This window comes from Bufo bufo, chromosome 3 (genome assembly GCF_905171765.1).
Source record: "Bufo bufo chromosome 3, aBufBuf1.1, whole genome shotgun sequence".
Taxonomy (NCBI): Eukaryota; Metazoa; Chordata; class Amphibia; order Anura; family Bufonidae; genus Bufo; species Bufo bufo.
Genome location: NC_053391.1, coordinates 696,972,572 through 696,997,591, shown reverse-complemented (window position 1 = coordinate 696,997,591; position 25,020 = coordinate 696,972,572).

Genomic DNA, 25,020 nt, shown 5'->3' with positions numbered 1-25,020 from the left:
TGAATTTTTAATATTTTATATTTTTATTTACTACTCCCAGCCTCCCCCCTTCCAGATGCAGCAGAGTGATCGGATCTAATTTTGCACACCCTTAAGACGGTGATTAATTGGTGAGAGGAGTAGGAATTGCATTACTAGATGCTCCTACACATGTGATACTATCCTTAGCCATGAGAGATCATGGAACATGTTTGCTATGAGGCAATGTAATTAGATCCCAAGGATTATATAAATAATAGGGATCCAGTATTTGATTCTGGGTTGTTAATTTCCTATGGGTGTTTCATTTGAAGAAGCTGAACATTTGTCTTCCTCCCACAGGCGAGGAAATGGGCAAGTACATACAAAGTCTTCCCCCCCCCCCTTGTGGGGAGGACTGATAGGCAGCCACGCCCACCTTAGGTCTTTGTTTGATTTAACTTTAACAATATGACAAAATAGGGACAAATTAATTTCTCTCAAGCCTAGCCAACACTAGACCTTTCTAGATGATTCTCAAGATCATACACAAAGGCAGCACTTAGGATTTTCTCATGCATAGATAAGGTAATCTCAAAAATCCAAATCCACCCAACTTTTCTGGAGTCTAGTGAAAACTTTCTCCACATACTCTGTCCTGAGGACAATGTGACTGACTGATGATCTAAACACTTCATCACAGACTCACTGATCTTCACTATGCATTAAATCCCCAGCTCTACATTGGACTCAATTTTCCAAATCTCATAAATAATATGAGAAAACTCTCCATATTTTAACTAATTTTCTATAAAGCAGCATAAGTAAGTCCTCTGAATTGGGAATTCTATTCATCATGGCAAAATTGATGTTACTACTGGGTGTAATATATGTCATATATCATATAATGATGCAGATATCCCTACACTTTCACTCATACCTGAATAAGGACTTAGAATGAGTGCAATCTAGATTGAGTAGACTGGCCTGGAATATTTCTAGTAGGCATCATAGGGGCATAATTACTGCAGGTACATTTTTAACTGATGGGACATACAATTGGGAAGGGTTATTTTCAGCCTAAGGAAAGAGTTTTTGGGGGGTGGGGAAAAGCTAGAGAGAGCAGAAGGCACAGTGGGTGGTGCTGATTAGCACATTCCAGCACCTGGTGTAGAGGAGTGGCTGACAGAAAAAGCAATAGGTAGTCTTTGATGGACCACAAGACCCAGGATTACTTAGTTCCCTGGGGGGAAGGGAATGCCGCATGGCCAACTCTCTTTGTTCCCTTACCACATCCAAATCCTCCATTTTACTATAGCAATATTGTCCATTCTTCTCAATTACTTTCAACTTTCCCTCTACACTTTTCCACAACTTTAATTTAATCTATCTCCTACTGCATTTGCAATCTCTAGGGGGAACTTTTACACAAAACTGCATATTTACGGATAATACCGGAAATCGCTGCTACTTAGTATGACAGAATGCTTTCAACTTTTATTTCTAACTGAAACTTTTCCTTTCTTTTCCTCTCATCAACTGAGTCGCCGTTAATATCTCTTTACTCTGTCCTGCAACATTAGAATTTCCCATTATTGTAGTTGCACAAAGCTCTAACAATTGCTACTTATCAAACCCGCAAACTTAAGCGTAGTTGCACAAAGCTCAAACGGAATCCGATTACTATAAGTAATCGCCACCGAACCCACAAACTTAAGCGCAGTTGCACACAGCTCAAATGATATAATAGTATTGACCCCACAATCTCTCAAAGTGAAGACCCCTAGTCAATTCACCGGGATACAAAATCTTAATAACTTCCAATTGCCTATGGCAATTGGTATTAACCCTTTTCCCAAGGTTCTCGTCAGAACCTTGACTGGGAACTAATTCTACGTCACAGGATATCCGGCTCAGCTGTCTAACAATTTCCGTTTAGTTTCAGCATGTTCTACCACACAAAGAAGGAATATTTCAATAGGTTCTTTCTAACAGACAGATCAGCTATAATTTGAACCCTTATATCGCGATAACACCAATTCAACTCTTGAGAACCCACAAAAGCGGAAGTTACAGAGGAGATTTGTAAGAAATAAAGCTTTCTTACCTTGCCGGCATGTGATCTCGTCTGATGGTTCCGTTTAAGTCGCTCTCGTGGCGTTTGAATCGGAAGTTACGCAAGCTATCTGCCCCAAGCTCGGCGCCATTTTGTCATCGCAATTCATGCGACTCTCCTTCTTCTTTGTGTGGTGCCAAATCAATTATAAGAATAAGTATGTGTACAGCATACTGCTTTATAATGAGACCAGACACTATGTGGTTTCATGAAAGCATCTTCTCATCCTCTTTGAGCCATGGTAGAAGAGAGCAGGCGAGAGAGAGACTTTTATTCACAGTACATTCACTTAAATAGCAGACATGACATCACAAAAGGGGTGTTCCTTAAGAAGAGGCTATTGGCTCCTTAACCTGATAGGAGTGGTTTCAGAATCCCCTCTTTCCCCCTCCCTCATTGACCTTCTCATACATATGGTTTGCAGCCATCTAGTGGACAGAAATGTGTACTACAGAATATTCTCATTATATATTCATAAAATCATAAATCCTTCTCTCACAACAGTCCGTGCGGCTCCCGGGGCGCTCCAGAATGACGTCAGAGCGCCCCATGCGCATGGATGACGTGTCCAATGCGATCACATGATCCATGCGCTTGGGGCGCCCTGACGTCACTCTGGAGCGCCCCAGGAGCCGCACGAACGGTAAGTATGCTGCTCCCCCACTCCCCGCTACACTTTACCATGGCTGCCAGGACTTTAGCGTCCCGGCAGCCATGGTAACCATTCAGAAAAAGCTAAATGTCGGCTCCGGCAATGCGCCAAAACGACGTTTAGCTTAAGGCCGGATCCGGATCAATGCCTTTCAATGGTCATTAATTCCGGATCCGGCATTGCGGCAAGTGTTCCGGATTTTTGGCCGGAGCAAAAAGCGCAGCATGCTGCGGTATTTTCTCCGGCCAAAAAACGTTCCGTTCCGGAACTGAAGACATCCTGATGCATCCTGAACGGATTTCACTCCATTCAGAATGCATGGGGATAATCCTGATCAGGATTCTTCCGGCATAGAGCCCCGACGACGGAACTCTATGCCGGAAGACAAGAACGCAGGTGTGAAAGAGCCCTAACATCATCCGACTTTGGCCCTTTGCCATTCTCTGACGGAAGGTGCCCCAGACTAGCTTGACAGCTCCTCTTGGAGCATAAGTCCCCATCTACAAGCCCTGCAAGTCTGGGCTTCCTAGCTTGAAAGGGTGCCGCTGGGTGAAACTTCCATGGGGGTTTCCGTTTTGAGAAAGAGTACCAGCTATGAGAACGAATCTGGATTTTGCATCCGACCAGCAGTTCCAGAGCCTGGGCATGTTGAGTTGCCTCACCCCGGTCACAGAGGTGGTGTGACACGCGGGGGGTGGCCCCCTTTCCAACACCTCCCAGAAGAAGGTAGAGAGACCCTGGGGGTGGGCAGGGAATTCTCATCCCACCATCAGTTCCAGGACTTCCGAGCCCTCAAGGGGGCCGCTGGAGGGGGACTTCCATGGAGAAGGGGGACTTTGTGAAAAATGTCCCCGGGGGTTATGGAAGTGTTTTCGTGTAACATAGTCCGACTTCGACCCTCTGTCAATCCCAGAGGGAAGGGGGCACAGACTAGCTTGAGGGCTCCTCTTGGAGCACAAGTCCCCCTCTACAAGCCCTGCAAGTCTGGGCTTCCTAGCTTGAAAGGGGGCCGCTGGGTGGAACTTCCATGGAGGAGGGGGACTTTGTGAAAAATGTCCCATGGGGTTATGGAAGTGTAATCGGGTAACATAATCCGACTTTGGCCCTCTGCCATTCCCTGAGGGAAAGTGTCCCAGACAAGCTTGAGGACTCCTCTTGGAGCCCTAGACCCCCTCTACAAGGCCTGCAAGTCTCGGCCTCCTAGCTCCGAGGGAAGCCGTTGGAGGTGACTTCCATGACACAAGGGGGGACTTTGTGAAAAATGTACCCAGGCTTATGGAAGTGTAATCGGGTAACATAATCTGACTTTGGCCCTCTGCCATTCCCTGAGGGAAAGTGTCCCAGACAATCTTAAAGGCTCCTCTTGGAGCCCTAGACCCCCTCTACAAGGCCTGCAAGTTTCAGTTTACTAGCTTGAAAGGGGGCTGCTGGGTGGAACTTCCATGGAGAAGGGGGACTTTGTGAAAAATGTTCCCAGGGGTTATGGATGTGTAATCGTGTAACATAGAAACATAGAATGTGTCGGCAGATAAGAACCATTTGGCCCATCTACTCTGCCCAATATACTGAGTACTATGGATAGCCCCTAGCCCTATCTTATATGAAGGGTGGCCTTATGCCTATCCCATGCATGCTTAAACTCCTTCACTGTATTTGCAGCTACCACTTCTGCAGGAAGGCTATTCCATGCATCCACTACTCTCTCAGTAAAGTAATACTTCCTGATATTACTTTTAAACCTTTGCCCCTCTAATTTAAAACTATGTCCTCTTGTAGCAGTTTTTCTTCTTTTAAATATTCTCTCCTCTTTTACCTTGTTGATTCCCTTCATGTATTTAAAAGTTTCTATCATATCCCCTCTGTCTCGTCTTTCTTCCAAGCTATACATGTTAAGGTCCTTTAATCTTTCCTGGTAAGTTTTGTCCTGCAATCCATGTACCAGTTTAGTAGCTCTTCTCTGAACTCTCTCCAAAGTATAAATATCCTTCTGGAGATATGGTCTCCAGTACTGAGCACAATACTCCAAATGAGGTCTCACTAGTGCTCTGTAGAGCGACATGAGCACCTCCCTCTTTCTACTAGTAATGCCTCTCCCTATACACCCAAGCATTCTGCTAGCATTTCCTGCTGCTCTGTGACATTGTCTGCCTACCTTTAAGTCTTCTGAAATAATGACCCCTAAATCCCTTTCCTCAGATACTGAGGTTAGGACTGTATCACTGATTTTATAATCCGACTTTGGCCCTCTGCCATTCCCTGAGGGAAAGTGTCCCAGACAAGCTTGAGGGCTCCTCTTGGAGCACAAGTCCCCCTCTACAAGCCCTGCAAGTCTGGGCTTCCTAGCTTGAAAGGGGGCCGCTGGGTGGAACTTCCATGGAGGAGGGGGACTTTGTGAAAAATGTCCCCAGGGGTTATGGAAGTGTAATCGAGTAACATAATCCGACTTTGGCCCTCTGCCATTCCCTGAGGGAAGGAGCTCCAGACTAGCTTGAGGGCTCCTCTTGGAGCACAAGTCCCCCCCTACAAGCCCTGCAAGTCTTGGCTTCCTAGCTTGAAAGGGGGCCGCTGGGTGAAACTTCCATGGAGGAGGGGGCCTTTGTAAAAAATGTCCCCAGGGGTTATGGAAGTGTAATCGGGTAACATAATCCGACTTTGGCCCTCTGCCATTCCCTGAGGGAAAGTGTCCCAGACAAACTTGAGGACTCCTCTTGGAGCCCTAGACCCCCTCTACAAGGCCTGCAAGTCTCGGCCTCCTAGCTCCGAGGGAAGCCGTTGGAGGTGACTTCCATGACACAAGGGGGGACTTTGTGAAAAATGTACCCAGGCTTATGGAAGTGTAATCGGGTAACATAATCTGATTTTGGCCCACTGCCATTCCCTGAGGGAAAGTGTCCAAGAAAATCTTAAAGGCTCCTCTTGGAGCCCTAGACCCCCTCTACAAGGCCTGCAAGTTTCAGTTTACTAGCTTGAAAGGGGGCCGCTGGGTGGAACTTCCATGGAGAAGGGGGACTTTGTGAAAAATGTTCCCAGGGGTTATGGATGTGTAATCGTGTAACATAGAAACATAGAATGTGTCGGCAGATAAGAACCATTTGGCCCATCTACTCTGCCCAATATACTGAGTACTATGGATAGCCCCTAGCCCTATCTTATATGAAGGGTGGCCTTATGCCTATCCCATGCATGCTTGAACTCCTTCACTGTATTTGCAGCTACCACTTCTGCAGGAAGGCTATTCCATGCATCCACTACTCTCTCAGTAAAGTAATACTTCCTGATATTACTTTTAAACCTTTGCCCCTCTAATTTAAAACTATGTCCTCTTGTAGCAGTTTTTCTTCTTTTAAATATTCTCTCCTCTTTTACCTTGTTGATTCCCTTCATGTATTTAAAAGTTTCTATCATATTTCCTCTGTCTCGTCTTTCTTCCAAGCTATACATGTTAAGGTCCTTTAATCTTTCCTGGTAAGTTTTATCCTGCAATCCATGTACCAGTTTAGTAGCTCTTCTCTGAACTCTCTCCAAAGTATAAATATCCTTCTGGAGATATGGTCTCCAGTACTGAGCACAATACTCCAAATGAGGTCTCACTAGTGCTCTGTAGAGCGACATGAGCACCTCCCTCTTTCTACTAGTAATGCCTCTCCCTATACACCCGAGCATTCTGCTAGCATTTCCTGCTGCTCTATGACATTGTCTGCCTACCTTTAAGTCTTCTGAAATAATGACCCCTAAATCCCTTTCCTCAGATACTGAGGTTAGGACTGTATCACTGATTTTATAATCCGACTTTGGCCCTCTGCCATTCCCTGAGGGAAAGTGTCCCAGACAAGCTTGAGGGCTCCTCTTGGAGCCCTAGACCCTCTCTACAAGGCCTGCAAGTCTCGGCTTCCTAGCTTGAAAGGGGGCCGCTGGGTGGAACTTCCATGGAGGAGGGGGACTTTGTGAAAAATGTCCCATGGGGTTATGGAAGTGTAATCGGGTAACATAATCCGAATTTGGCCCTCTGCCATTCCCTGAGGGAAAGTGTCCCAGACAAGCTTGAGGGCTCCTCTTGGAGCCCTAGACCCTCTCTACAAGGCCTGCAAGTCTCGGCCTCCTAGCTCCGAGGGAAGCCGTTGGAGGTGACTTCCATTACACAAGGGGGGACTTTGTAAACAATTTACCCAGGCTAATGTAAGTGTAATCGGGTAACATCATCCGACTTTGGCCCTTTGCCATTCCCTGACGGAAGGTGCCCCAGACTAGCTTGACGGCTCCTCTTGGAGCATAAGTCCCCCTCTACAAGCCCTGCAAGTCTGGGCTTCCTAGCTTAAAAGGGTGCCGCTGGGTGGAACTTCCATGGGGGTTTCCGTTTTGAGAAAGAGTACCAGCTATGAGAACGAATCTGGATTTTGCATCCGACCAGCAGTTCCAGAGCCTGGGCATGTTGAGTTGCCTCACCCCGGTGACAGAGGTGGTGTGACACGCGGGGGGTGGCCCCCTTTCCAACACCTCCCAGAAGAAGGTAGAGAGACCCTGGGGGTGGGCAGGGAATTCTCATCCCACCATCAGTTCCAGGACTTCCGAGCCCTCAAGGGGGCCGCTGGAGGGGGACTTCCATGGAAAAGGGGGACTTTGTGAAAAATGTCCCCGGGGGTTATGGAAGTGTTTTCGTGTAACATAGTCCGACTTCGACCCTCTGCCAATCCCGGAGGGAAGGGGGCACAGACTAGCTTGAGGGCTCCTCTTGGAGCACAAGTCCCCCTCTACAAGCCCTGCAAGTCTGGGCTTCCTAGCTTGAAAGGGGGCTGCTGGGTGGAACTTCCATGGAGGAGGGGGACTTTGTGAAAAATGTCCCCAGGGGTTATGGAAGTGTAATCGTGTAACATAATCCGACTTTGGCCCTCTGCCATTCCCTGAGGGAAAGTGTCCCAGACAAGCTTGAGGGCTCCTCTTGGAGCCCTAGACCCCCTCTACAAGGCCTGCAAGTCTCTCCTAGCTCTGAGGGAAGCCTTTGGAGGTGACTTCCATGACACAAGGGGGACTTTATGAAAAATTTACTCAGGCTTATGGAAGTGTAATCGGGTATCATAATCCGACTTTGGCCCTTTGCCATTCCCTGAGGAAAGGTGCCCCAGACTATCTTGAAAGGGTGCCGCTGGGTGGAACTTTGGGGGTTTCCGTTTTGAGAAAGAGTACCAGCTATGAGAACGAATCTGGATTTTGCATCCGACCAGCAGTTCCAGAGCCTGGGCATGTTGAGTCGCCTCACCCCGGTCACAGAGGTGGTGTGACACGCGGGGGGTGGCCCCCTTTCCAACACCTCCCAGAAGAAGGTAGAGAGACCCTGGGGGTGGGCAGGGTATTCTCATCCCACCATCAGTTCCAGGACTTCCGAGCCCTCAAGGGGGCCGCTGGAGGGGGACTTCTATGGAGGGGGGAATTTTGGAAATTTCCACCCAAGAAAGGAGCACTATAGCCGGGTCAGAATTTATGACTTTCACCCCCTGCTATTCCCGGAGGGAAGGTGGCACAGACAAGCTTAAGGGCTCATCTTGGAGCATAAGTGCCCCTCTACAAGGCCTGCAAGTCTCGGCCTCCTAGCTCCGAGGGAAGCCGTTGGAGGTGACTTCCATGACACAAGGGGGAATTTGTGAAAAATGTACCCAGGCTTATGGAAGTGTAATCGGGTAACATAATCTGACTTTGACCCTCTGCCATTCCATGAGGGAAGGTGCCCCAGACAAGCTTAATCTCATCTTGGAGCACAAGTCCCTCTCTACAAGCCCTGCAAGTCTCGGCTTCCTAGCCCCGAAGGGGGCCGCTTGGCGTGACTTCCATGGGGGTTTCCATTTTGAGCGAGTGAACCAGGAATGAGAACGAATCTAACTGTCGCACCCGACCAGCAGTTCCAGAGGCTTTGCATGATTATACGCCTCTCCTGGGTCACATAGGTGATGTGACACGCAGGGGGGGGCCCCTTTCCAACACCTCGCGGAAGAAGGTAAAGAGACCCTGGGGGTGGGCAGGGTATTCTCATCCCACCATCAGTTCCAGGACTTCCGAGCCCTCAAGGGGCCGCTGGAGGGGGACTTCCATGGAGGGGGGAATTTTGGAAATTTCTACCCAAGAAAGGAGCACTATAGGCGGGTCAGAATTTCTGACTTTCACTCCCTGCTATTCCCGGAGGGAAGGTGGCACAGACAAGCTTAAGGGCTCATCTTGGAGCATAAGTGCCCCTCTACAAGGCCTGCAAGTCTCGGCCTCCTAGCTCCGAGGGAAGCCGTTGGAGGTGACTTCCATGACACAAGGGGGACTTTGTGAAAAATGTACCCAGGCTTATGATGTGACACGCAGGGGGGGCCCCCTTTCCAACACCTCGCGGAAGAAGGTAGAGAGGCCCTGGGGGGTGAGCCTGGTGGGCGCATCCCACCAGCAGTTCATGGGCCTGGGCAGGAGTCCCCCACCTGTCCCGCTGGCAGAGAAGGTAGACTTTGTTGGTTTGAGCGAAAGAACCGTGAATGAGAGCAAACCTGGCTGTCGCACCCGACCAGCAGTTCCAGGAGCTGGGCAGGTTGAGTAACCTCACATCGGTCACAGAGGTGATGTGACACGCGGGGGGGGGGCCTCCTTTCCAACACCTCGCGGAAAAAGGTAGAGAGGCCCAGGGGGTGTGAGTCTGGTGGGCGCATCCCACCAGCAGTTCATGGGCCTGGGCAGGAGTCCCCCACTGGTCCCGCTGGCAGAGAAGGTAGACTTTGTTGGTTTGAGCGAAATAACCGTGAATGAGAACTAACCTGGCTGTCGCACCCAACCATCAGTTCCAGGGGTTCGGGGAGGAGCCCCCCACTCCTCCCGCTGACAAAGAGAAGGGCCAGGCTATGCTGTCTTGAGAAAGAGCGGACCGTGAAGGAGGGTGCACCCGGCAGGTGCACCCGACCTGAAGTTCCAGCGGCTGGGCATGTCGAGTTCCCATTTCCCCTGTCAAGGGGGCGGTGTGCCATGCCAGGGGAGTCAAGTCTCCCACACCTTGCGGAAGAAGGTAGCGAGTCCCCAGGGGTGAACTGGGTGGTCGTACCCCACCATCAGTTCCAGGGGCTCGGGGAGGAGCCCCTCACTCCTCCCGCTGGCAAAGAAAAGGGCCGGGCTATGCTGTCTTGAGAAAGAGCGGACCGTGAAGGAGGGTGCACCCGGCAGGTGCACCCGACCCGAAGTTCCAGCGGCTGGGCATGTCGATAAGAGACAGACAAGAGGAAGAAGAGACAGAAGGAGTAGGATAAGAGAAAGACAAGAGGGAGAAGAGACAGAAGGGAAGGATAAGAGACAGACAAGAGGGAGAAAAGACAGAAGGGAAGGATAAGAGACAGACAAGAGGGAGAAGAGACAGAAGGGAAGGATAAGAGACAGCCAAGAGGCAGAAGAGACAGAAGAGAAGGATAAGAGACAGAAGGGAAGGATAAGAGACAGACAAGAGGGAGAAGAGACAGAAAGGAAGGATAAGAGACAGACAAGAGGGAGAAGAGACAGAAGATAAGAATAATAGACAGACAAGAGGGAGAAGAGACAGAAGGAAAGGACAAGAGACAGACAAGAGGGAGAAGAGACAGAAGGGAAGGATAATAGACAGACAAGAGGGAGAAGAGACAGAAAGAAAATACAAGAGACAGACAAGAGGGAGACGAGACAGAAGAGAAGGATAAGAGTTAGGGCTGCAGACAGTAAGAGATAGGCTGAGGGTCTGCAGTTAATGGATTGTCCCCACTTACCCCTGGACCTAGTGCCAGGTGTCTTCTCAGTCTTCTCCTCCTCGGTCGCTGCTTCTCTGGATGATCAGGTAATAATGATGATCGGAGCTTCTCGTAGCTGAGACGTTATATTTATCCCTCAGTGTTACAGCTGGAGTCGTAACAACACTTCATGTCACCTGGGACGCTTCTATACCAGACTGGCAGAAAACAAGATCCAGCGGCCGGAGAAGACGGCGACAGCCACGAAAAGGTGACAGACGTCAGTTACCAGTATAATGTCACAATGTGAACCCCAGTCCTGTGGTCTGATTGTCGTCTAGATCAATTATAGACACACAGTCCTCTATTTTTAATGCTTTATCTCCCCGATAGGTCCCAACTGTCCCGGATCCAGAAGGACAGTCCCAGTTTTTCGCACTCATCTCTCCCTCCATTCTGGGCGGGCAGGCATGTCCCTCTGTGTTCACCTCCCCTTAGTAAGAGTTCTTCACTAATGGCTGATAAGAGGGCTGTGGACATCATCATCATGGGATTAGTGGAGTGGGAGCGTAGCTCAGCAGTGGAGAGGGAAGAGGTGGTGAAGGACCTGTGATGACATAATGGGATTAGTGGAGAGGGGGCGGGGCTTAGCAGTGGAGAGGGAACAGGTGGTGAAGGACCTGTGATGACATCACCATCATGTGATTAGTGCAGAGGGGGAGGAGCTCAGAAGTGGAGAGGGAAGAGGTAATGAAGGACCTGTAATGTCATCAACATCATGTGATTAGTGAAGAGGGGGCGGAGCTCAGCAGTGGAGAGGGAAGAGGTGGTGAAGAACCTGTGATGACTTCCTGTGACTTGAGAGGATGAAGCTTTGAGTGAATGAGAAGAAACTGAAGAAGCATGGTTTTAATATAAGTGCCAGGAAAATGCTAGGAATTGTAGTTCTCTTCTCTTATGCCTCCTCCCTGTAATGTCCTGTGATATCACATATAAACAGCCTGGACATGTGATAGTAGTATTATAATTTCTGCACTCCGCTACTGTCTCTAATGGTTAACATGAATGTCATCTTTTCATTTATTTCCAGGTCCTTCACCATTGTGCATTGATATTATTGTTATGAAACTGTTTTGTACATATAATGTGCCTGATTCACCAACAGGTGGCAGCGTATATAGCATCGCTATCCATAGACAGAATGGAACTCTCTATTCTCTCCACCTTTGGGCAGAAGTTGGCCAGTCCTGCTTCCTACCAGAAAGCAGGGGCAGCAGTGCTAGTTTGTTCTAGTCTAGGCTAGACAGTGAAGTGTAAGCCTGGGCATGCTCACAGCCAGACATGCCTATAACAGCCAGTGCAGGCTAAGCTATGCTTGCCATGGAAGCAGATGTAAGGGGAAAGTGTTCTCCAGTTGCCAGAAGATATATCAGCAAGGGAAAATTGTTCTCTGGCTGGATCAGGAACCTCCAAAGGGAAGTAGCTTGTAGAGCACCCGGACTCCATGCTAATTTACTTACTGTGTGTCAGGAGAGGGACAACAACCCTAGGCACCCCAAACCAAGGATACCAGAACCGACCAAAAGTCCAGTAACCGGATCCAAGTAGAGTTTAGCACAGCAGAGAGAAAGAAAGCACAGTTTTACAGCAAGACACGGAGGCTTCGTATTGCTTTCTCCTTCTTTACTGACCACCAATAGCAGCAAAGAGAAAAAATTTACATACAAGGAACCATAGCAACCAAGGTCCCTCCCCACTGGCCCCTATAATAGGCCGCTCTTCCTCTGTAACTTCCTCTTTCTTTGCTGCTGCCAAGATAAGTACACTGAAAATCTCTTTATCTGTGATTTGTATTTTATCAAGGCTTTGTGCTTTTATATATGTGCGCTTTTTACCCAGGGTGACTAACCCTGTTTCGCTTATAGCGCTACCCTCTTGCTTTGCGTCCCGCTTTATTGCCAGCTGCGCTTATTCCCGCGCTTTATTGTGCCTCCGCTTGCGCTCCCCGGCGCCCCCCCTTCTCTACTAGCTGTCGCTCTCTACGGCGACTCGGTTCGCCGGCGTGACGCTTCCCCTCACACACCGGAACATTCTCACCTCGTCCCTGGACATTTGGGAGACGATAGCTCCATCCCGGTCTCCAGCGGCACCTATCTTGAACTCCTCCGGTGGTCAGGACGGCCGCGAGATCTCGCGAGATCTCGGCGGCCATCTTGGTATACCTTCAGTGACCCTGCCGGCCGCGAGATCTCGCGAGATCTCAGCGGTCGTTCGGTAATAGCTTACCGCATTTTGCGGGCTTTGCAGCAGGACTTCCGTTTCCTCCGTCACTTCCGGCCCAGCTTACATCTGCTCCTGTGCCCTGCGGTCGGCGGCTCCTGCTCTCTGCCCTAGCTCCGGTCACTGCTCATACCAGGTGCTATTAGTCGCAGCTAGCGCTCGCTTTTACCAGGATTTATTCATTCTCTGGAAGTTATTGTGGGATCATGTCTACCCCTATTCCTACTACTATCAGTATGCCCCCCTCCTCCCCTGAGGGTCACAATCCCACAGATGTGGATGCACAGACGCTGGCTTTACAGCGCTCTGTATCAGACGCTATCATGGCGGCCATGGGCTCTATGTCGACTATATTGTCGCAAACCATTACCCATGCTCTGTCCGCCCAGCCAGCTAGTAGGTCCTTGCCAGACCATAACACCACTCCGCAGCCTACCTCCATTGAACCTCCTGTGCCACAGGAGACTTTGACTGGTGCGCATCATGCCACCCCAGAGACCGTGCATAGTTCACGGAAAAGAGCCTTTTCCCGCCAGGCAGAACGGGCGTGGACATGGAAGTGCGCTTGAGCACAATCACCGGAAATGTCTGACTCTGATAGAGCTTCAGACGAGGAGGCTATTGCGGACTTTGACTACGGGTCAGAGGAGGATGTCCCCCCCCCAGTGCAGGGTCCTTCTACATCCGCTACTGCGGCCTCCTCTGCCAGAGATGTGGCATCCTCTGCTAACGCTAATCGCTCAGAGGCTCTACTAGATGCGTCAGGCGAACCCATGTTCGACCCTGAAGCTCTGCATCACCCGCGCTCGGCGGAATGGCTCCCCACTGAACATGTGGGGTCCTATTTAGAACATTGGGTACGCCACCCTCTTAACCGTGAGACACGGAACAAGCTTAGGGCCGAGTGCCCCAGGCCGATTGTGCCTAACAAAGTATGTGACACCCCCATAGTTGACCCCAAGATGTCACAATTCTTGGCCAAAACTGGCTGGAACCCTAAGAAGGGCCTGAATTCAGCTCTCCGCAGCTGCCAGGACAAGGTCTTGGATATCTTTGGCCCGCTGGCAAAGATTTTTGAATTGGCTGAAACAGCTAGAAATGAGGGCTCTCCAATAGACCCCGAGGAACTACAGGGTTGGATCCAGAGGGCAATTTGTATTGCCGGTAACGCCAATACCTCCTTGGCAATCGAGAGGCGCAAAGCCATCTTGTTTAAGATCGACCCAAAGTTGGCAAATTTAGCGCTCACGGAGGCGGGTAAGGACGCCCAGGGTCTCCTCTTTGGAGACTCTTTCATTAAAGATATGAGCCGTTTCGTGGGTACTTTTACCGCACTTGACAAGGCCCAAGCTAATTTGCGCAGAGTATTTCAGGGACGGGTCTCTCATCGGGCCGGCAGTAGTAGGGACCGCCTGTCCGGCCGTGCAAACTTTCAGGCCCGTGGCACGAACAGAGGTTCTGGTGGTCAACGACCGTCATTCCAGGACCAGCGTAACCCGTCACCTTTCTTCTCCACCAGAGGAAATCAATGGAGGTCTCGTTCCTTCAGAGGAAATCCAAGCTACCGCAGACCCTTGGGTAAGTCCTCCCTAGATCGGGGATTCTATGGTCCCTTGTGTAGGGGGCAGACTCCATCTTTTTTCGCATGCTTGGGGCCTCATCACCTCAGATCCATGGGTACTTTCCACGGTCAGGGGATTTCACATAGAACTCACGGGTTCCACCTCCCTAATCCCCTCCCCTCCGCCCATACCAAAAACAGGCGATAGAGCGAGCGCCCCCTTTTGGGAGAGGGGTGGTCAGCAACATCTTCCTCGTCCAGAAAAAAGGGGGTCAGATGAGACCTGTCATCAACCTCCGCGCCCTCAATTCGGTAGTACGCTACCGGCATTTCAAGATGGAGGGGATCCACCTCCTTCGGGACTTGTTAGTTCCCGGGGACTGGATGGTAAAGCTGGATCTGAAAGATGCTTATCTGACGGTCCCAGTGGCCTTGCATTCCAGGGATCTTCTCCGGTTCCGGTGGAGAGGAGAAATCTGGAGGTTCACCTGTCTACCATTCGGACTGTCATCGGCCCCTTGGTGTTTCACCAAGTTGCTACGTCCGGTTGTGTCATGGTTGAGGACACGGGGCGTACGCCTTATCATCTACCTGGACGACATCTTGCTGATGCACGAGTCCAGGTCGGGACTACTGGAACATCTCCAGTGGACGGCGAACCTACTTTCAGATCTCGGGTTCCTCCTCAACAAGGAGAAGTCTTCTCTCATCCCATCCCAGAAGATGGAATTCCTGGGATTCATGGTGGACTCGCTCTCGGAGTCCCTCAGCCTGCCGGCGGCAAAGTTACGAGCCATCCGCAAGGAGTTGAGGCATGCTCTTCTCGTCCCCAGCCTCTCATTGCGTCACCTAGCTCGCATCATCAGTCTGCTGGCCTCATCGATTCAGGCGGTGTTTCCGGCCCTGTTACACTACCGGGCTCTTCAACGGCTGAAGATCGCCCATCTTCGGACCGGTGACTCCTTTGCGGACGCAGTGGTTCTAGACTTGGAGGCCCGAGAGGAGTTGAGTTGGTGGATCGCCAATCTGGAGGCGTGGAACGGCAGAGCAATCTTCGGATTTCTGCCAGAATTGACCATCGAATCGGATGCGAGCCTCCAGGGCTGGGGCGCCCATTGCAATGGGGTCTCCACCGGGGGAGCCTGGTCGATGGAAGAATCCCTCCTCCATATCAATGCCTTGGAACTACTGGCCGGTTCATTTGCGGTGAGGAGTTTCTCCAATGGGATCGCCAACACGTGCATCAGGCTACGGATGGACAATATATCGGCGGTCCGGTATGTCAATCGTTTGGGAGGTACCCACTCGGCAACCCTGGCTCGGTTGGCCAAGGACTTTTGGTCGTTTTGCCTGTCCAGAGACATCATGGTACAGGCAGAATACTTGCCGGGGCTGAGCAACGTTCGTGCGGACTGGGACTCGCGCTACCTGGCGGATGGCAGCGACTGGCAGTTGGATCCACAGATCTTCTCAGCAATCTCGGAGATATGGGGCCCGATGTCGGTCGATCTCTTTGCCTCTCGGCTCAACAGGCAACTCGCCCGATTTTTCAGCTGGCGTCCAGATCCGGAAGCGGTGGCGGTGGATGCGTTTCTTCAAGATTGGTCGGTAGCCCGCCTTTATGCTTTTCCTCCTTTCTCGATGATTCCGAGGACTCTCCTCCAGGTCCAACGTCACCTGGCGGATGTGGTGTTGGTGGTTCCGTTCTGGGGGTCTCAGGTCTGGTTCCCTTCACTGATGAGGATCCTGGTGGAAGTACCTCTTCTCCTCCCGATCCGTCTGGATCTCCTACGCAATCCTCAGGGGCTACACCATCCACTTCTCCTAGACGGATCCCTACGGTTGTTGGCGTGCCGGATCTCCGGACACCTGGAGCTGTCGAGGGCATTTCGGCAGCAACTAGACAGTTACTGGATAACGTATGGGCTCCCGGTACCAGAAAGTCTTACCGGGCAGCCTGGAGAACTTGGGCTAATTGGTGCGTGGAACGGGACCTGGATCCCATTTCGGCACCTGTAGCCCACCTACTGGAGTTCCTCACATCTCTCTTTGAGGCGGGAAAGGCGTATCGGACCATTAACCTTTTCAGGTCCGCTATTTCTTCTTCCCATGCGGGTTTCGAGGGTGTGCCGGCTGGTCAACACCCTTCTGTGTCTCGCCTTTTGCGTGGGTCACGGTTGGCTCAACCTCCTCGACCTCGTTTTTCCACTACATGGGACGTCTCTCTGGTCTTATCCTTTTTATTCTCTTGGCCCTAGAATTCTGCCCTTACAATTAGGCAATTATCCGCAAAGTTGTTGGCATTGTTTTGCCTTATTTCTTGTAAAAGGGTCTCGGATGTGAGAGCCCTTGACTACGACGCTCGTTCGTTTACCCCGGATGGGGTCACCTTTAACATTTTGCGTCGAACCAAGACTAACATTAGGTCTGTCTCCTATCCCAGTTTCCCTTCATCTCCGGTCTTGTGCCCTGTGGCTTGCCTTAAGGAGTACGAATCCAGGACTTTGTCACGCCGGTCTTCCGCCATTTCCCAATTGTTTCTTTCAATCCGATATCCTTTTGGTCCTGTTTCTAGCCCTACGTTGGCGCGTTGGCTCAAGTGGGTCATGTCTCTTGCAGGTATCGACACTTCTATCTTCACGGCCCACTCTGCACGGGGTGCCTCTGCCACTGCCTTGGCGGTTTCGGGGGCCAGATTGGAGGATGTCATGGCTGATTGGTCGAGTGTTACCACATTCAGAGAATTTTATTTTCGCCCTCCGTCTAATTTGTTTGCTTCTATTATAGACAGGCTTTGAACTTGCAATATGAAGCCTCCGTGTCTTGCTGTAAAACTAAATGATTTTCCTATTCCATGACGTAAAGTCATAGTTTTATTAAAGACACGGAGGCGAGTATTGCCCGCCCTATTCCCTCCCTTGGGGTTTTTTCTCGCGTTTTTTTGTTACAGGGGTCATGTATCATTACCTCTATGTATTATTAACCTTTTAAGTTATTTTGTTTTAGGTATTTATTGTCCTAATGTTTGTTTCATTGCCATTGTTTGCATGTTATTTGACACCTGTTGAGTCAGTTGCGTAGATGGCTTCCGGACATTCTGTCCTGACATGTTTATTCACCTAGGCCTATGGTCTGTTTTATTTTCCAGGATGAAGTTATTTCCGTTATGGGATGCTGTGTTACCGGATGATGTCTTCTACAGTTTAGCCAGGTTGGCTAGTTGATTGCGCTTCATGGGCATTGGACTTTCCGCTCCAGTTAAAGTTCGGAGTTATCGTTGGGATGTTCGGGATGTCAGCATCAGTTTTCAAAGAAAGAGGAAGTTACAGAGGAAGAGCGGCCTATTATAGGGGCCAGTGGGGAGGGACCTTGGTTGCTATGGTTCCTTGTATGTAAATTTTTTCTCTTTGCTGCTATTGGTGGTCAGTAAAGAAGGAGAAAGCAATACTCGCCTCCGTGTCTTTAATAAAACTATGACTTTACGTCATGGAATAGGAAAATCATTTAGTTATCAAGCGAGCCTGTCAGCACAGCAGAGAGAGAAAGAGAATAAGCACAGAATAACCAAGTTTGCCTGACAGTTTATGCCAAAGCCTGCTGGAACCAAGAGTAAGCCTGAATATTGTTTAAATCCAAGTTTACCCAAGTAAGGCTGATGTTAAAGTTTATCAAGGTCTGGACTCAAGTTATTCTTCATCCCCTAACTCAACTATCCCTCTTTATTTGCTTCCGGGCCTAAGCCTGGGCTCCCGCTGTGTCCAGGTGGGAGCACCATGAAACATATAGGTCGTACCACACCACTCAGCATTCCACTAAAACTGGGACGTGATATGGCCCTGGAGGGTGGCACTTTGTAGACATGCTGGGCGTTGTACTCTTTTTCTCTTCTATCTCTTTCTGTAATGTCATTTTGGGGACGTGATGTCCTCCTTTTTGGGGTCATGACAGTGCTCCCCTTCTGACAGTACACATAGTAATAAATACTGTGCATGCCCAGGCAGTGTCTGTCCTCCTTTACACCCCGGGCCTCAACTCCCAGCCATGCCCTCTCCAGCTGGCGCCATGCAGCAACATCATCTGCTGGACAGAGCAGAAGGTCAATTCTGGCCAGTCCTTATCAAAGCCCAGCCTCTTCTAGTTACACCTCTGATAGAGGGTCTGATACATGTGCAGAAGGAGGTGGGCTGGGATCTTGTGGTCCTCATCATACTTAGCTCTCCTGGTAGCCTCCTTCTGAAGTTTTACACAATCCAGTTATGGGTGGAGAACACAAATGATGTCTCAGCAGACACTTGTTAGTGACATCAGAAAAACATCCAATCCCAGGTAAGTGTGCAACGGGCCGCCTCTCCCCAGGGCCCTCCTATATCACGTCCCAGGTGTAGAAAATGCTGAGTGAAATGTTGCGCTTCAAAATGTCTCTTTATGTGTGTCACGGAGCTCCTACCTGGATATGGCTGGACCCCTTTGACTCCAAAGCAATAAATAGGGGGAATAATTGAGGGATTTCAAAGAGTAACTTGAGCACAAGACCTTGAGATGAAGTTAACGGTGGCTTTACTTGAATAAACCTTTCTCAAAACAGTTTCAGGCTTTGTCTTGGTTTTAGCAGGCTTTAGCATTAAACTGGCAGGCAAGCTCAACTTCGCTATGTCTCTGTTTCTCTCTGACTCTCTCTGTACTGACAGGGTGGCTGTATAACTCATCTTCTTCTGGATGCTGCACTTCTTCTCTGTAGTCTGACTCTAGGTTATGCCAGGGAACTTTCCTCCTAGGTCCTAAAACTTTAAGCTTTGGCCTCCATGGCCAGCAGAGCTTAGGGAGCTCTGGCTGGCGTGGGCACATCCAGCAGGGACGTGCCCCTGCACTCCCTTACCCTGTCTAGGGAAGACTTAAACTGGAACTAATTGGTCCCCACCCTTCCTGCAGGAAGCGGGACTAGCCCGCTCCCCTACAGAGGGGGGTTAGAATGTAATGGTAAGTTCCATTCTATCTAAGATAGCTCTGCAATATTTGCTGCCACCTGCTGGTGAACCAGGTATATTACATGAACAGTTACATAACAAACGTTATTAGCAATGCGCATTGTGGAGGACCTGGACAAAAATACCTAAGATGACACTGTGTTATCCCATTAAAGATATTAGCAGGGTGCAGGAGTGGTAACAGCATTCTGGAGTGTTACAATTGATGCTCCAAGCACTGGGGAAGAGGGGGAGCACTTGGGAGGATATGGGGGCACTGAGGGGGAGCACTAGGTGGAGACGCTCAGTGAAGCCGCAGGAGCCATGTAACTGAAGCCAGTGTGTATGATCATACTCATTCTGTCAGGACATCAAGATTTAGAGTCTGATCTAGAGGGGTATCTAGAATTAAATATATAGTAGATCCTAAGGGGGCATAACTACTGCACATGGGCACTAATGGGCATAACTATTGTGCAGGGGCACTAAGGGGGCATAACTACTGTAAGGAGGCACTAAGGAGCCAATTACTGTTTGGAGCACTAAGGAGAATTCTTCTGTGTTGGGGCACTAAGGGGGCATTACTATGTGTGAGGGCACTAAGGAGGCATAACTACAGTGTGGGGGCACTAAAAAAGCCATTCTACTGTAAGGGGGCACTAAAAGGGGCATTGTACTTTAAGGGGCCATTTTATTTTGTGGAGCCATTATTATGTCTGGGGGCACTAAAGGGCATTCTACTGTGTGTAGGCACGAAGGGGCATTCTACCGTATGGCACACTAAGACACTCTCCTGTGTGTGGGCACTATGGGATGTAAAGATAGACATTAGGTGGAGTTATAGACATGACTTTGCATTAGAAAAATGTTGCCGCGTCACGCTACACACAGGAGCGGACTGGCCATAGACCCCGCAGGGAAATTTCCTAGTGGAATGCTGCCACGGGGGGGGGGGAAGGCACCCAAACTCTCCTCACTGCTGCTGGCCGGGTACAAAATGATCTGGTTCTTTCAACCGTAATTAATGCTGGGAGCACCAGGTACTTTGGTACCTGGCTGGCGGCCGCAGTGCCCCCCTGAACTGTATGGCTGTCTTTAGGTCAGGGATGGTGTGGAATTCCGTGGGGGAGCATGCGGGCCTATGGGTTCTTACCAAGTTGTTCACCTTTATAGGCTCCATACCTCTACATGAGACAGTGTAGAAATGGTGCAGGGACACAGACATCTCAGGCCGCAGGCCAACTCTTACCAAAGTGACTTGGTTTTATATGTTTCCCTTCTTTTCATGGCTACTCGAGGATCAGACTAATGAGGGGCAAAGCAGCAGCCCAGGCAGCATTCTGAGGGCAGGGCTGGCTTGTTCTTGTGGCCCACATCTCACCTCCTAAGCCCTCTGCTCCATAATATAGACAACTGGAGGAGGAGCAGGATGATCACTGACAGCTCATGATTGCCACCACATCTTCTGGGGCACTATATTGGGCTACACTGTGGTATTTGATTGTGCTGGGACAGAATTTTCTGTTGCACTGTTGTCTTTCTGTCCCTGCCTACTTGTGTTGTCCTGCTTCTGTCAATTTGAATTCACCTACAATATGTTTTTTTTTTTGTTCATGGCCACTTTAAATTGCCAGTCCGCCCCTGGCTATACGTGCCACCAATATTGACAGCATGTCTGTCATAACGAGAGTCAGCCTCGTCCTCCAGCTGTGCCTGTGAAAACTCCACCTTAGAGCAGTGCTGTGGACATCAGCCGGCCTCACACCAGAGGTATTTGGAGACATATGAGTCAATGGGGGGAGATTTATCAAAACTGGTGTAAAGGAAAACTGGTGTAGTCGCCCATTGCAACCAATCAGATTCCATCTTTCAGAGCTCCTTTAGAAAATAACAGGTGGAAGCTGATTGGTTGGTAGGGCTAACTAAGCCAGTTTTCCGTGACACCATTTTGATAAATCTCAATGAATGTAGCGCCGATGTAGGAGCCAAGTGAAGTGTGTGGCACAAATTGCCATCGCTGCCGAGAAGGGAGTCTGGTGTGCCAAACTACTAATTTAAAGAAGTACAGAGACTGTCTGCAGTATTGTGTTCAGAGACAGCACCATATGCAGAGTTACCAGGACTCTCAATCCATATATATAATCCAGATCTCATGATTGTCACCTTCTGTATCAGCATGATCTTGTTACCCACCTGAGATCAGTTTCTGGAACCAGAATCAACAAAATCTAAGGCTACCCCTTGGTGTTCACCAGAGCCCACTGCAAAGAAGGATGGTTTTCACTGCTAGGGAACCAGATGAATCCAATCAGCAAACAAGAGGTTAATCAGAAGCCAGGCCAAAGTCAAAATATGGAGGGTTAATAAGCAGGAATAGGATTCATGCTCAAAGCACAGAAGGACAAATGGCAGCCAGAACACTATAGGCAATCACAGGCACTGAACTAGAGTCAGTGCCTGGTTTACATACCCCATACTAGACCTGTGATTGGTTGCTGAGACAGAGACCTCAATGGCTTAGCATTCCATCTTTTCGACTGGTCAATGAGCCAGGGATTGGCTGCTCAGCATGGGAACCATCCAGGAACAGCCATGCTACTGGTCCATGTGCCGCCCATGAACTCCCCAGCACCATGACGTGGGCGATACTAGGTGGAGTGACAGACACTGAAGGATCATGGTCCGTTAATTTCAAAACAGGGTTGTTATTAAGTGGGGAACACTGGGTTGGTGTCTCTTGGAGTTATCTTCGTTCAGTGACAGCTGACTCTGGTGTGTGGTACCAAAGGGAACTGACAGAATCATAGTAGGTGGACAAGGTCAAGGTCAGAGCAGGCAGAGGTTGTTCAATCCAGGAAACAGGCTAAAGGTTGGGGCAGGCAGTATAATGAACAGGCAGAGGAGAGAGCGGGCAGGATAGGTTTAGCATGGTCAACGGGCAGAGGTCAGGCATAGAAGATCAGTATACATCTTTTAGGAAGTAGAAAAGCTAGGAAGTATACAGAGTGAAGATACCATAGATAATAGTGGTGTCCTAACCAGAACAAAGTAATTACTAGAAAAAGAACAAGGACCCTAAAAAGATCATATTTTATTGATTCAGTACTAAAAACAGGACCGATAGTTGAAGGTCACCATTAGGACAACCCATATGCCCAATCAATCAAAAACAGGTACGATATATATCCGATTCCACTAGATAACAGAGTATCGCTACCAATAAAACAAACAAAAAAAAAGGAAAAAACAAAAAGTGGGAGGAATAGGGGGCAGAAAGTGAAGGCATAAATGGGTGAGGTATAGGTTTGGGGGTATTTTCCCTATACAGACCCTAGTATAGCCTCAACCCGGAGACAACCACTTGTGGTGGGATTTCCACGTCCATGTGCCTAAACCTGATGGGCCCTGGATTTCCCTACCACCTTAACTCTAAAGATAAATCACCCCGACACGTTTCTCCCACCATAGGTTCATCAGGGGGTTGGTACAGATTGAGTAAGAGGTCAAACACTCGAAACAAAATGATAATAAATTATGTTATAATACTTATGGTAGACGATCAGACAGGTGCATACATAGGGACCTTGGTGATGTCTGATACAGCATTTCACATGTTACCCAAGTGGGTGGAAGATACTACATGTAAAATGGCCCCATGACGTCTGCCGCCTGACCTGCATATGATTGCGCATATGGGTTGTCCTATTGGTGACCTTCAACTATAGGTCCCGTTTTTATTACTGATTCAATAAAATATGATGTTTTAAGAGAAAATCTAGGAACCTTATTGCTCAGGCAACTTCCCATAAATAACTCAGGGAAGGATGGCATAGGCTAGAGACTGAAAAGGATGCCTAGGTTGGCCCTTAAAGATTTGGAGAGGGCATGTGTACCTTGGCGTCAGCTGTGTTGGCAGCTCGATACTCTGAATTCTGATTATTTTCAGGACACTTTAAAATTCCTGACAACTTTTTCCAATTAAACATACATATACAAATGCATATACATATATTTTAATAGCTATATAATCCAGATGTAGCAATCCTTATCTGTACAGTGGGCGAACTACTCTACTGATGCACCACGGTGCAGTGGGTTATTTGTGTAGAGCACTGCTTTAATACAATCGCTGTCGGGACGTCAGTAGAATAGAGCGTAGGGTGTACAGATAACGGGTGCTACATCTGTAGATATACAAATCCTGGTAAATATAAAGCCGATATACACTACATATTGTAAAGATGCCATCGAGCTCTAGAGGGAATCCTATACGTCAGGTCTATCCCGTCTATCAGTGTATAATATGTGTGTTTTATGTTGATATATTGAGCCCCGTTACAGCGCAGGATCTGCTGGTATATAGGGAAATATAAAGTGATGCTTCCTGACTTTCTTCTACAGGACAGATCCATGAACCTGGACACATCCCCCTTATTATAGAAGCTCCTGTCATTCAGTTTCCATTATTGATCGTTCTTCAGATTGAAGTCCATCTGCCTTGGCTGATGACTACTGTCACAGTGACATCACATCTTCTTCCTGAGGACCAACAAATTCCAACTGAGGCTTCAGCCAATCAGAATCTTGTAGTGAAAAGTGCAATACTCATAGTGACCAGTAGGGGTGCTATCGCTGCTTCTCTGAACTTCCTGATTGTTGTAGCTGGAAAAAAAAGAGTTCAATTAAAATATGTAAATATGAAAGGCTATGTACACCTTCGAGGGCAATTTTTTTATGATTGCATTTAACTCATTTTGGGCTGAAATATATTTTTTCAGTTGGTCTTATTAAAAGTATTGAGCCATTCTGCCACAAAGGGTTAACTGTCTAGCTGGCTAATTTGTACTTTCACTTAGTGCAGGTCAGTAAGATAAGAATTGAGCTATAATAAGTGTTTAGAAGGTCAGAGATCTGAGATAATGAGCCATCAGCTGAGCTGCCTGATGGAACAGAGTGAAAATACAGAAGGCTGTAGATTTTTGGAAGCAAGTTCTAAAATTTGCAAGAAAAGGTTCTAAACCAGGGATCAGCAACCTTCGGCACTTTAGCTGATGTGAAACTACAACTCCCAGCATGCAAACATGCTCGACTGTTCTTCTAACTCCCACAGAAGCATTATGGGAGTTGTAGTTTCTGAACAGCTGGAGTGCCGGAGGTTGCTGATACCTGTTCTACAGCTTCTTTATAAGGACCAATTCAGTCATGAAGTCACTTTGCGGAGCTAACATAATAGAAACCGTAAGTAACCCCATTTAAGAAACGACGCCCATCAAATTATTCAAAACTGATTTTACAAACTTTATTAACACTTTAGGTGTTTCACATGAATGAAAACAAAATAGAGGTGCAATTTAAAAATTTCATTTTTTTGTCCCAGATTTTCTATTTTAATAGGTTTTTCCTGTAACACAGCAAGGATTAACAGCAAAACAAACCTCAATATTTATTACCCTGATTCTGCAGTTTACAGAAACACTCCATATGTTGTTATAAACTCATGTATAGGCACACTGCGGAGCTCAGAAGGAAAGGAGCGCCATATGATTTTTGGGAGGCAGCTTTTGCTGGAATGGTCTTCAGGTGCCATGTCATATTTGAAGAGACCCTGAGGTACCCCTAGAAAGTAAACTCCCGAAAAGTGACTCCATTTTGCAAACTACACCCCTCAAGGAATTGATCGAGGCATGCAGTGAGTGCTTTGACCCAACAAGCATTTCATAGAATTTAGAAACAATTGGCTCTGAAAATGAAAAATTACATTTTATTTTCAATACAATGTT